This window comes from Chiloscyllium plagiosum, chromosome 9, assembly GCF_004010195.1.
Source record: "Chiloscyllium plagiosum isolate BGI_BamShark_2017 chromosome 9, ASM401019v2, whole genome shotgun sequence".
NCBI classification, from domain to species: Eukaryota; Metazoa; Chordata; class Chondrichthyes; order Orectolobiformes; family Hemiscylliidae; genus Chiloscyllium; species Chiloscyllium plagiosum.
This window is the reverse complement of record NC_057718.1, coordinates 64074188-64088692: the sequence shown is the minus strand read 5'-3', so window position 1 is coordinate 64088692 and position 14505 is coordinate 64074188.

Below are 14505 nucleotides of genomic sequence, written 5' to 3'. Positions count from 1 at the left end.
CCGAGGGTTGGGGGTGGGGGGGGGGCAGTGTTGAAGGGGGTTGGTGGGGACAGGTGTAGGGGTGGGCGTGGACGATGTTGGAGAGGGCAGGTGGTGGCGGGCAGGGGGGAAAGAGGGGCAGCAGGGGCTCACGCACAGTGTGCTGCTGCCTCCTCTCCTGAACAGGGAGCAGACTTAACAGAAGCCTCCGACCTCCAGAGGAAAGGCATTGAATCAGTTAACAGAATAATCAATTATCCGAATGAAATAGTGTCCTCCATCTTGTTCGGATAATAGAGGTTCCTCTGTACTGTACCTAATGCTGTGAAAGTGGATATGGTTTTTACAATGATTTTCTATGCTGCTGGATGCAGGAATTTGTGAACAGGTTCAAACAGGTGGCCCCTCTCCAGGAATCTAAAACACAGATATCATTAAAAGATACGTGGATTTTTCTTTATAAATCTGCTCAGGGTAAGAAATAGGGTTTCCCATCCTGATCAGAATTTCTGGGCCATTATCATTAAGCCAGTGGCAGAACAGAAGGGGTAACCAATTGTATGTGACTACAACAGTGATGCATTACTTAGCACTAACCTGTGAGGTGATGAGTGTTCTGGCTGACCTCCTCAATAATCTGAAATAAAATAATTAATTTGAATACAATTATCTACAATTTACAATAACTGAAAAAAAACTCATCTTTTGGATTTTACACAAGAACAGTCACTAGGAAAGACCCAAACAACAAAGCAAGACATGCATGTTGTGATGATGCTGCTTTTTTAACAAGGGTTTTTTCTGTCCTTGGCTTTTCCCCTTTCCCCTCCCCTCCCCTCCCCTCCCCTCCCCTCCCCTCCACCCAAAAAAAAGGGGTCAAGGCAGAGGTGCTGAAATGTCTGAACTGGCTACTTTAACAATGTTGACTTAGGCAGCATCTGTTAGCGAATCAGAGAAGGCTTTGAGGTTTTAAAAAACACTTGTAAAATGAAAGGGGAGAAGCCAGTTCTCAAAAGTTCAGGATTTTTTCTAATTTTGGGTTAGTTTTAGCTGGGGACTCAGAAACAGCTCCATGCTGATCCTCGCTTTCTCTCCCTCTCTCTCTCTCTCTCTCTCTCTGACACCTCCTTCTGTAAAAACCTGTGTTTGAATTTACATTTTTGCCAAGGGGTGTGTTTATGGGATGTTGCAGGAATTCGGAACAGCTTTGTTAAGTTGTGTTTTTGTGTTGGTTGGGTTTTCAAATAGTTATGTTATTCTAAATTTGGTTTTCTTTTGTTAGTGTGTAAACAAATTGTTTTGTTTAAAACAGTGGTTTGACCAGCTGCATCGCTCCTGGAATATTCACCTTGCATCTGCTTAAAGCAACTAGAAAAGTTAGGATCTAGGCTACCTTCTTAAAATGTTGAGAGGTCTGGCCCAGTCCATAACAATGTTGATAAGAAGGTAAAATGAACCTATGCAGAAACCAACCATAATTTCTCAGATGAGATAAAAAGGTAGTCATAGTGTTATCAATGAACCATCACAAATCTCATTTAGCACTGATAGAGCCCAACTGAGAAAAATGAGGATAGAGCCACAACGGTTCTCATGAATTTTAATAAGAGTTAGCTTCTTTCTGAATTGACTTATTGTTTGATTTGCATGAGGTGAAATTATACATAGCTTTAAAGCACAAGAAAGATCATTCTTCTTTTGCTGTCCACATCATATAGATTATTAAAATGTGGTGAAAAATTGTGGCTTTATGTTTTACAAATTCCATATTTCCATCTAAAGAATCCAAAAAGTAGTCTGGAACAACAGAGTTGCAGATTTCTTTTTAAAAAAGAAAGGAAAATGTGGGCACTGATGACAAAAGCGGCATTTACTGTCCTCCCTTAATTGTCCTGAAGGAGATGGGGAAATAGAGACTTAAAATAATTAGTCTTAAAAAAAAATGGCTTGTTTTCCATCCTGCCATTTCAATATTTGTAACATGCTGACAATTTATAGACATCATACTGATTTGTCGTACAAGGAAATAGACTGGATTCACTTTAAGGAATGCTGATTATAACTAAAAAGGGTGGTTATTGTCGTCGACAACTGTTCACAATTTGACTCTGTGGAGAAAAGAAACAAGGGTAGAATTGGGTTGTCTAGCGATAACTGAAATGTATAATCTAGATAAATTGGCTGCAGTTTTCTATCAGGAGGGAGAAAGTGCAGATACTGGAGATCAGAATCGAGGATCAGTTAGACTCAAAACGTCAACTCTTTTCTCTCATTACAGATGCTGTCAGACCTGCTGAGATTCTCCAGCATTTTCTCTTTTGGTTTCAGAATCGAGTGTGTTGCTGCCAAAGCGCAGTAGGTCAGGCAGCATCCGAGGAGCAGGAGTATTGACGTTTCGAGCATGATCCCTTCATCAGGGATGATTTTCTATCATATTGCCCACAGTACTCCATGCATTTTAAATCAGTTACCCTCCACCTGATTAATCAGAAAACTTGGATCATTAGGTTTACACAGATGAGTCTGCCATACAGTTTATACTAGGTAACTAACATATTCAAAAGTCAAACAAAAAACCCATTAAATTATGGATTCCAAGATTTAGCAGATTTAAGGAATTTTTTACATTGTTCAGTTCCTTAAAACAATGACGTACCTTGTTGAAGGAGACAACCATTTGAAGGACAGCTTGAAGTGATAAGTTCATTTGCTGCAAATTCACCAATTCATGCTGTATTTTAAAAAAAGTCAAATTTGTTAATAACTATCCACTGTGTAACTAGCACTGTCCAGGTACCATGCACAAGAGGACATTGGTGACGACCATGGATATTCATACATTGGTCTGTGGTTGTGCATAGCAAAATGCTACCTAGTATTCCATTGCTGGCTGCAGGTTCCAGCACACCAGGAGACCTTCCAGCTCTTAACATCCTCCAAAGGTGTGTTGGAAGGAGCCAACCTGTTTGGCCATATCCACAAATGCTGTTTGTGGTCAAGTCTTAAAATGGGCCTAGAACCTAGAGTTGCTGACTCAGAGGCAGGGATACTACCACTGCACTACCAGATCTCCGAAAGTATGGTTGGTAAAATTTAACTTCATGGTCCACATTAAAACTACTACGCTGCACAATGGACAGTTCTCAGTTGTTTATTGCCTTTTTAAAAAAAGTTAATTTTGCAAGCAAAACCCAGAGGTCAGCAACTCAATAGAATACTTGAAAGTTCATTTCAAATTTTCATCCATACTGTATTCGAGTTGCTTTATCATTCCCAAAAATAGAAAATAAGCACATTCAATGCTTTTGGTGATGTTTCATCTGCAATCACGCAAGGGGAAGACAATGTACCAGACTGGTAGCATAACTATTTGTTGGAAAATTTAACTCAATAAATTCACATGGTTTATACCAAACTCCAGTCCCACAATCTTTTATTGGCTTAGTATCCAGTAAGTTCGCCAAAAGCCAGTCATATATTTAAATTTGCCAGAAAAGGCACCCTCTCAGAGATGGAAAATAAGTTACCGATTTGCCTGTTGTCACTCACATCAGAAATTTTTACAACAGTATGCAGAGTGTGGTTCGTGTATGGAACGAACTGCCAGAGGAAGTGGTGAAGGTAGGTACAATTACACCATTTAAAACACATTTGAATGGGTACATGAATACGAAGGGTTTAGAGGTATATAAGCCAAATGCAAGCAAATAAGACTAGACCAGTTTAGGATGCTTGGTCAGGATGAAGGAGTTGAACCAAATGGTAATTTCTGTATAACCCTATGACTCAATGATAACAAACAATATATGAAAGGAGGATGCTGGAATAGTTAGTTGGATGAATCTGCTCTACAGTAAACCTTTTGAATTGAAATGTATGTCAGAATTATTGGCTGAAATGGCTGCCTAGCTTTAAAAATCAGACTTTATTTTTAAGCATCTTGAAGAGACCAATATTGGAAGAGCAGGAATAAACAATGAAGTGTCACAAAGAAATCTCCATCATATCTCGGCCCTGGAGTGTCCCACAGCTAAGAGCAAGAAGGTACAGGATGCAATCTTTTAAATCCTCCCTAAAGACAGGTACAGTACATTTCAACTTTCTATTTACCAGAGTCACAGGGTGCGTCAAGTACTGATATCAACATACTAAAGAAAATTAACTATCAGAGTATTGGAAAAAGTTATGTTATATGCTCACATAATTTAATTTACTATCACAGAAGTCCCCACAATTACTGAAAGAACTTTAACACAAGTACAGTTACCAGGCAAATTTACACTCATGACACAATCTGAATTTGCAAATGATAAAGCAATAAACTGGAATGCTGGGACTTCTTCACAGCTCAAGTCAACATAATACAAAAGTAGCAGCATAAATCAGGTCATGCTAACTGATCAATGCCAGTAATATTATTCAGAAAGATCTCCAGCCACTCCAATTATTTCTTAGCCTGCTGTCTCTTCCCCACCCCCATATCAACATGAATGCTAATGCTACATTTCCCTGTGTAACCGCCAACTGAATTTGCATGTTAACCTTAAGAGAATCCTAAACAACGATCCCCAAGTGCCTGTGTGCTGCAGATTTCTGAAGCCTTTCACCATTTAGCAAATAGTCTATGTCTTTATTCTTCCTACCAAAGTGCACAACCTCACTTTCTCACATAAATGGCAGATGCAATACTCTTTGTCCACTCTCCTAGCATGTCCAAATCCTTCTGCAGCCTCAAGGTTTCCTCAATACTATCTGTTCCTTCACCTATGTCATCTGCAAACTTAGCAACAATGACCTCAATTTCTTTGTTCAGATCACTAATGTATAACATGAATAGTTGTAGTCTCAGCACCAACCTTTGTGAATTTCAGTGATGACAAGCTGCCACCTGAAACAGACCCCATTACCCCCTACTCTCTGCCTTCTGTCAATCAGCCAAATCTGTGCAAGCTAGTCAAGACTATATAAATTTGAACGTTAATATATTACCTCCCTGCTTTTGTATCATCTCAGAATCAATGTTTATACTTTATTTACACTTTATAACCTACTTGCATTTATATTTCCAGTATTTTACCTATATGTATTCCCAGATCTTAATTCCTCCAGTCCATTTGGTTTCCTAAATTTGCAATTACATTTTACTGAGAAACCAGGTAACAGCTTTTGCAGTAAAACTTAAAATTCAACCTCACATTGAGACCTTAAAGCTATCTGCTGAAAGCTGAGTGGGCCAAGAAAAGCCAGCAGCAGTTATAGTCATATAGCATTGAAGCAGACCCTTCAGTTTAATTCATCTGACCACGTCTCCCAAACTAAATGAGTCCCATTTGCCTGCAATTTGGCCTATATCCCTCTAAACCTTTCCTATTCATGTACCTGTCCAAATGTCTTTTAAATGTTGTAACTGTACCTGCCTCTAACTTCCTCTGGTAGTTCGTTCTGTATATGCACCACACTGAAAATGTTGCTCCTCAGTTCCTTTTAAATCTTTCTGTTCTCACCTTAAACCTATAACCTCATGTTTTGGACTACCCTACCCCAGGAAAAAAGACCCAACTATTCATCTTATCAATTTTATAAATGTCCTATGCTCCAGCAGAAAAAGTCCCAACCTATCCAGCCTCTCCTTATAACTCAAATCTTCCAGTCCCTGTAGCATCCCTGTAATACTTCTCTGTACCCTTTCCAATTTAGCAACATCCTTCCAAAGTAGATCAACCAGAACTGCATACAGTTCTCCAAACATGGCCTCAATGTTCTATGCAGCCACAGGACATCCCAATATTCTGACCAAAGCAGGCAAGCGTGCCAAACACCTTCTTCACCACATCTATCTATAATGCCACTTCCAAAGAACTATATACGCATACCCCCAAGTCACTCTGTTCGGCAACATACCCCAGGGCCCTAACATTAACTGTACAAGTCCTGCCCTGGCTTTTCTAAATTAAACTTCATCTGCAACTCCTCAGCCCACTGGCCCAGCTGATCAAGACCCCATTGTACTCTGAGATAACTTTTTTCAATGTCCACCATACCACCAATTACCAAAATTGGTGGTACCCACAAACTTACTAACCATACTTTCTATATTCTCATCCAAACTATTTACATAAAATGACAAATAAACAGTGGACCTAGCACTGATCCCTGCAAAACACCACTGGTCACAGGCCTCCAATCTGGAAAAAAATCCTTGGCAACCACCCTCTGTCTCCTACTATCAAGCCAATTATGTAACCATGCATCCCATTTCATCTAACTTTACTAACCAGCAGAAAGTGAGGACTGCAGATGCTGGTGATCAGAGTCGAGAGTGTGGTGCTGGAAGAGCACAGGTCAGGCAGCATCCGAGGAGCAGCAGAATCAACATTTCAAGCAAGAGCCCTTCATCAGGAATGAGGCTTGTGAACCGAGGGGGGTGAGAGATAAATGGGAGAGGGGTGGGGTTGGGGGAAGATAGCCGAGAGTGCAATAGGTAGATGAAGGTGGGGGTAATGGTGATAAGTCGGAGAGAAGGGTGGAGCAGATAGGTGGGAAGGAAGATGGACAGGTAGGACAAGTAAAGAGGATGGTGCCAAGTTGAAAGGTTGGAACTGGGATAACTTTGGGGAGCAGAATGAGGAAACTGGTGAAGTCCAAATTGGTGCCGTGTGGTTGGAGAGTCCCAAGGCGGAAGATGAGGTGTTCTTCCTCCAGGCATTGGGTGGTTAGAGTGCAGCGATGGAGGCAGCCCATGACCTGCATCTCCTTGGTGGAGTGGGAGGGGGAGTTTGGCCACAGGGCGTTGGGTTGGTTGGTGCGGGTGTCCCGGAGATGTTCTCTGAAGCACTCTGCAAGTAGGCGTCCTGTCTCCACAATGTAGAGGAGACCGCATTGGGAGCAACGAATGCAGCAAATAATGTATGTGGAAGTGCAGGTAAAACTCTGATGGATGTGGAAGGCTAGTTTGGGGCCTTGGCCGGGGGTGGGGGGGGAGAATGTGGGTGCAGGTTTTGCAATTCCTGCAGTGGCAGGGGCAGGTGGGGGACATGAACCTGACAAGAGAGTCGTGGAGGGAATGGTCTTTTTAGAAAGTGGAAAGGGGTGGGGAGGAAAATATATCTCTGGTGTGAGGTATGTTTGTAGGTGGCAGGAATGGCAGAGGTTGATGTAATGTATACGGAGATTGATGGGGTGAAAGGTGAGGACCAGGGGGTTCTGTCCTTGTTGCGGTTAGATGAATGTGGTTCAAGGGTGGAGGTGCGGGAAGTGGATGAGATGTACTAGAAGGCAACATCAACCACATTGCAGAGGAAATTGTGGTCTTTGAAGGAAGTCATCTGGTGTGTTCTGTGGTAGAACTGGTCCTCCTGGGAGCAGGTGTGGCAGAGGCAGAAGAATTGGGAATATGGGGTAGTATTTTTACAGGAGGCAGGGTGAGAGAAGGTGTAGTCCAGGTAGCTGTGAGAGTCGGTGGGTTTGTCGATCACTGTTGATGGAGATGGAGAGGCCCAGGATGGGGAGAGAGGTGTCTGAGAGGGTCCAGGTGAACTTGAGGTCGGGGTGGAAGGTGTTCGTGAAGTTGATGAACTGTTCAACCTCCTGGTGGGAGTGCGAGGTGGCACCGATACAGTCATCAAATACAGGAAAAGGTGGGGAATGGTGCCAGTGTAACTGCGGAAGATGGACTGTTCCACGTAACCAACAAAGAGACACGCATAGCTGGGTTCTGGATTAGTGGTGCTGGAAGAGCACAGCAGTTCAGCCAGCATCCAAGGAGCTTCGAAATCGATGTTTCGGGCAAAAGCCCTTCATCAGGAATAAACCGGGCCAGGCGCCAAATTGAAGACACCTCTTCCTACTGTCCCCTTGACCATGACCTCACCCCCATCACCTCCCCAGACTCTACACAATCTCATTACCTCAGGGGATCTCCCACTAACAGCTTCCAACCTCAGTCCGGGAACCCCACACTGCCTGGTTCAAACTCCTACCCAAAATTCGCAAGCCTTCTTCCCCACTGAACTCATCTCCACACATGGCCCCAGCTATGTCTGTCTCTTTGTCAGGTATGTGGAACAATCCACCTTCCACAGTTACACTGGCACCATTACCCACCTTTTCCTCCGCTACATTGATGACTGTATCGGCGCCACCTCGTGCTCCCATGAGGTGGTTGAAGAGTTCATGAACTTCACCAACACATTCCACCCTGACCTTAAGTTCACCTGGACCATCTCGACAACTCCCTCCCCTTCCTGGACCTCCATCTCCGTCAACAGTGACCGACTCAACATGGACACCTTCTCTAAACCTGACCTATACCTCCCCCCACCCTGGACTATACCTCCCCCCACCCTGCCTTCTGTAAAAATGCTAAATTTTATTCCCAATTCCTCCCCCTCCGCCGCATCTGCTCCCAGGAGGACCAGATACACCACAGAACACACCAGGTGACCTTCTCCTTCAAAGACCGCAATTTCCGCTCCCATGTGGTTAATGATGCCCTCCAGCGCAACTCATCAACTTCCTGCACCTCCGCCCTCAAACCCCACCCTCCAACCACAACAAGGACAGAATTTTCCCTGGGGTCAGGGAGTCCAGAACTAGAGGGCATACATTTCGGGTGAGATTAAAAGAGACCTAAGGGACAACTTTTTCACGCAGAGGGTGGTACGTGTATGGAATGAGCTGCCACAGGAAGTTGTGGAGGCTGGTACAATTGCAACATTTAAGAGGCATTTGGATGGGTATATGAATGGGAAGGGTTTGGAGGGATATGGGCCGGGTGCTGGCAGGTGGGACTAGATTGGGTTGGGATATCTGGTCGGCAAGGACGGGTTGGACCGAAGGGTCTGTTTCCATGCTGTACATCTCTATGACTCTATAACACCCCTTGTCCTCACCTTCCACCACACCAACCTCCATATACATCGCATCATCCTCTGCCATTTCTGCCACCTACAAACCGACCCGACCACCAGAGATATATTTCCCTCCCAACCCCTATCTGCTTTCCCTCCCCCACTTTCTTGTCAGGTCCACGCACCCCACCCTCCCTTCCCAGCACCTTCCCCTGCCACTGCAGGAAATGCAAAACCTGCTTCCACACCTCCCTCCTCACCTCCATCCAAGGCCCCAAAGGAGCCTTCCACATCCGTCAGAGTTTTACCTGCACATCAACATATACCATTTACTATATCCGTTGCTCCCGATGCGGGGCCTACGTTGGTGAGGAGAAAGTGAGGACTGCAGATGCTGGAGATCAGAAAATGTGTTGCTGGAAAGGTCAGGCAGCATCCAAGGAGCAGGAGAATCGACATTTCGGGCATGAGCCTTCTTCAGGATTAACGAGTTCAACACGCAGCGAGACATCGAACAATTCTTCCGCCGCCTACATTGGCGAGCCAGGATGCCTACTTGCAGAGTACTTCAGAGAACATCTCCGGGACACTCGTACCAACCAACCCTATGGCCGAACACTTCAATTCCTCCTGCCACTCCACAGGAGATGCAGGTCTTGGGCCTCCTCCATCGCCACACCCTAACCACCCAACGCCTTGGTACCTTTCAACCACATGGCATCAACTCAGACCACCAGTTTCCACATTTCCGTCTCCCCACCTTATCCCATTTCTAACCTTCCAAAGCAGCACTGCCCTCATGACCTGTCCATCTTCCTTCCCACCAATCTACTCCACCCTGCTCTCTGACCTATCACCATTATCCCCCCAGCCTATCGCACTCTCAGCTAACGTACCCACTCTCCCATTTATCTCTCCACCCCCTCAGATCACAAGGCTCATTCCTGATTAAGGGCTCTTGCCCAGAACGTTGATTTCCCTGGTCCTCGGAAGCTGCCTGACCTGCTGTGCTTTTCCAGCACCATACTTTACTAACCAGTCTACTGTGTGGAGCTTTGTTGAAGGCCTTGCTAAAGTCCGTGGAGACAATGCTCTGCCCATGTCTGTATTCTTGGTTACGTCTCAACAAACTCAAGTTTGAGATACAAAATTTCCCATGCATTAAACCATGTTGACTAACTCTACTTAGTCTTGACTCACTGGTCTACTGTTCCCTGGATTTTCCTTTCAACATTTCTTAAATAAAGGCACAACATTAGGTCAGAAGCTGCAGAATAAAGATGATGGCCCAGATCTCCTGGTCAACTGGCACTGCCACAAAGATTTCTGTAACCTAATCCTTTTGCAAATTTGTGGCTGGAATTTATAATCCAGATTGAATTTTTGATGGGTCAGTACAACGTACCACACCGAAGACCAATGAATGCAAGAAAGGACAAAGACAGGATACCTTTTCATGGCATTGAAAGTTTTGAAATGACTCAAGTCTTTCAGTGAGTGAATGACTGGGGAGGAATTTGATCAGATCAAGGCAGTACTGGGGTAAGTTGATACTGGGGTAGTTGAGTCAGGTCTGGAGTGTGATGTTCAGGTCATTTATCCTGGCCAATCTCAGAGCCAGGTCAGGTATTAACCAGTATAAGGTTTCCGGGGTAATATGAAAGTAAATCCTGAACTTGGCTTTTGATAGTGAGCTCCTGAGCAGAGACACTCCATCTGCAGCAAAAATTCAAGTCCATCGGAAGTTTGAACTTCCGGGATGAAGTCCAGCTCATGTTCACACACCAGGACCTCCGCTGAGTTTGCCAACGTCGGTCTAACCTCCGAGGGTAACCGGGATGGGTGGCCTGAGCCGGGCCTCTGTGCTCCCAGTAACTACGCTGCAACTCCCGCGGCCTCACTGCGGGCCCGGGAGCCAAGTGAAGCCTTTAACCAAAGGAAGGAGGGAGGCAACTTCACTTTTAACTAACAAAAAAATGACCGAAATCATAATGTTACGTTTGTAAACAACAGGCGGAAGTTTGTAATATTTACTTCCCGAGCAGGTTTACCCAGCGCCGCCACTTCAACTCCATTTCCCAAGTTGTTAAGACATGGCCTTCCCCTTCTCCCCCCACAACCTCCCGCTGGAAATGCTAACGGTTCCCGCGCGCGGGGTGAGGCGCGAGGCCTGTAGAGCGGGGGGCCGGGCTGGGGGACGGCGAGGCCTGAGATGTGGAGCCGGATTCGGGGTGTCAGTCCCGGGGACTGGAGCCGGGAGCCTGGGCCGGCCTTTACCTGCAGGAGCCTGCGCTGCCGCTCTCTCGCCAGCCCGATGTCTGAAGGATCAGGATCTCCAGCGGGTCCTCCCCGCACCTTCCGGCCGCACTTCGCCGACTTCTTCCTCAGAGACATTTCCTCGTCATCGAAAAGCCGCTTCCCTGCATTTGAAAAGCCCGCCCAGCCGCTTACTTCAACAACAACAACAACTTGCACTTATATAGTGCCTTACATGTAATCAAATGACTCCTAACCAAAGTTAAAAATCACACAACACCAGGTTATAATCCAACAGGTTTAATTGGAAGCACTAGCTTTCGAAGCGACGATCCTTCATCAGGTGGTTGTGGCTGATAAAGGAGCAGCAATCCGAAAGCTAGTGCTTCCAATTAAACCTGTTGGACTATAACCTGGTGTTGTGTGATTTTTAACTTTGGACATCCCAGTCCAACACCGGCATCTCCAAATCATGACTCCTAACCAGATTTGGATTTAATTGTGCAAAACCTTACTCAAAAAGGAGTTAGAGAGTGGTATGGAGGGAAATCTAGAGCTTGGAGTCTACGCGCCTGTAGTTTACAAATTGTTTATGAAATTAAGACCTTCAATCGAAACATTTCCTGAAGTTGTTGGTCGAATTTAAATGTCAATATTATTTGGCGATGTCAGAAATGAGAATAAGTCAACAATCTATCAGTCGTCTACATTACAACAGTAATTTGTTTGACACGCTGTGATTTCCAGCATTTTTTGTTTTCAGTCCAGCTTCCAGCATCTGCAGCAATTTGCTCCTGTTGCTACGACATTTCACAATGTACTTCGTTAACTGAACTGCTTTGGAAAGACGAGTGGCTGTGAAAAGCACTATGTAACTGCAAGACGTTATTCTGATTTTCGTGCATGAAGTAATATCAGATAAATAGTATTTGGACATTATTATAACTTGCATAGCAACCTAAAAACTTGAAAAGCTGGCAACTCAAAAGGAGGATACAAATGAAAATAGCCTTGTTAGCCAACTAGTTCAACATGATTTTTTTTTAAATATCGCAATGTGTATTAGAATTGGGATTAGTGGTATGGAGTCCTTTTCATAGAGCTACATAAAATCTACAACAGACAATCCGACTATGCTGTGCAAACACATTATGCCAACATCTGTTCTACATGACTCTCCTTCCACTTCTCTTCATCTAGCCCTGTCAGCATCTCCTTGTTTTCCTTACTCCCTAATCTACTTATTTAGAATCTATATAAATACATCCGTTGCCACACTCCTCAACTATCCCCTGTCATAGGGAGTTCCACCCTTACCATTCTTAACACTTTTGAGCGTAGCGTTGTCTTGAACTTATTTGAAAGTCCACAGTCCCTTTTACTGGCGCTGAAATCTGATGGGTATATGAATAGGAAGGGTTTAGAGGGATATGGGCCAAGTGCTGGCAAATGGGATTAGATTAGGATATCTGGCCAGGGTGGATGAGTTGGTTTTATGCTGTTCATCTCTATGACTATGACTAAATCTGGCTGGAGCCAAAGCTTTCTACTTTTATAAGTGTTGAGAGACTATTGCTGAAAAAGCACAGCAGGTCAGGCAGCATCCAAGGAGCAGGAAAATTGACGTTTCCAGCTGGAGCCCTTCTTCAGGAATGAGGCTGGGAGCCTGTGGGGGGGGGGGGGGGAGCATGGGCGAAGGGGATGTTGGAGAGATAAATGGGAAGGGAGTGGGGCTGGGGAGAAGATGGCTGAGTGCAATAGGTGGATGGAGGTGGGAGTAAAGGTAAAATGTCGGAGAGGAGGGTGGAGCGGATAGGTGGGAAGGAAGATCGACAGGTCATGAGGATTGTGCTGAGCTGGAAGGTTGGGACTGGGGTAAGGTGGGGGAAGTGGAAATGAGGAACACACCACAGAACACACCAGATGGCCTCCTTCTTTAAAGACCGAAATTTCCCCTCCCACGTGATTGAAGATGCCCTCCAATGCATCTCATCCCCGCCCCTCCCCCTTCCCATTTATCTCTCCACCCCCAAGATTCCCAGCCTCATTCCTGAAGAAGGGCTCTGGCCAGAAACATCGATTTTCTTGTTCCTTGGATGCTGCCCGACCTGCCTTTCCAGCAACACACTCTCAACTCTGATCTCCAGCATTTGCAGACCTCATTGTCTCCCTTTCTACTTTAATAAGCTTGATTACTTTATCAGTTATCTCCCCTCTTTCTACCTTCAATGTCTTTATATTTTATTAATATTTTCTTCATGTTTCAGTCTTATCCAGGTAAATACCAATGAAATATAATTGTTCAATATTTCTCCTATTTTGGTGTCAAAATCTAGTAGGTTTAACTTGTGTGTTTCTGAGTGTTTTTATCCTTGCAGTGATTTGTCTTTTGTTACCTATGAGTGTGTAGAATTTTTTTTTGTTTTATATGCTTTGATAATTTATTTTTGTTCTTCCTTTTTGTCTTGCTTTTGACTTTTTCCCGTCCTATTCCATCCTTCCATTGGATTACGTTGGGTATACAACACAAAATTGCCTATTGGCCCAACCAGTCCATTCTAGTAACCTTCCTTTTTTTCCTCTAAATCTACTATCAGATCCATCTGTACCCTTCTCCCTCAAGTACTTGTCTAGATTGCTCTTAAGTGCACCCATGCTATTTGCTTCAACCATGCCCAATGGTGTAAGTTTTACATTCTTATCACTTTATCAGAGGAAGTTTCTTCTTAATTCCCAATAGATTGTTTTGGTGTCTTTCTAATATTGATGGTTTCTAGATTCTCTCTGTTTCCACACAATCTTAGATTAGATTAGATTACTTACAGTGTGGAAACAGGCCCTTCGGCCCTACAAGTCCACACTGACCCGACGAAGCGCAACCCACCCAGACCCATTCCCCTACATTTACCCCTGCACCTAACACTACGGGCAATTTAGCATGGCAAATTCACCTGACCTGCACATTTTTGGACTGTGGGAGGAAACCAGAGCACCCGGAGGAAACCCAAGCAGACACGGGGAGAATGTGCAAACTCCACACAGTCAGTCGTCTGAGGCGGGAATTGAACCCGGGTCTCTGGCGCTGTGAGGCAGCAGTGCTAAAAGTGTTTCATAATTTTAATGATATATATTAGGTCATTCCTCAGTTTGTTTTAAAGCGTAAGGAAACCCAGTTGTCAATCCAATACAAATATCTTTGCCCACGCATTTCGGGTGTCATCTTTGTAAATCTTCTCAAGAAATTTTTCATTGTTTCTATATCCATTTTTATGATATGGTGACCATAGCTGCACTCATTACTCAAAGTGACAATGGGTTTATCTAAGTGTGAGTGCTAGATGGAACATTTGTGTTAGTTGTTCAAGTTCAAAATGGGAACCATGTGAAATTAGCCTGAGAGCCACTCAGGTGAAACCTTGAC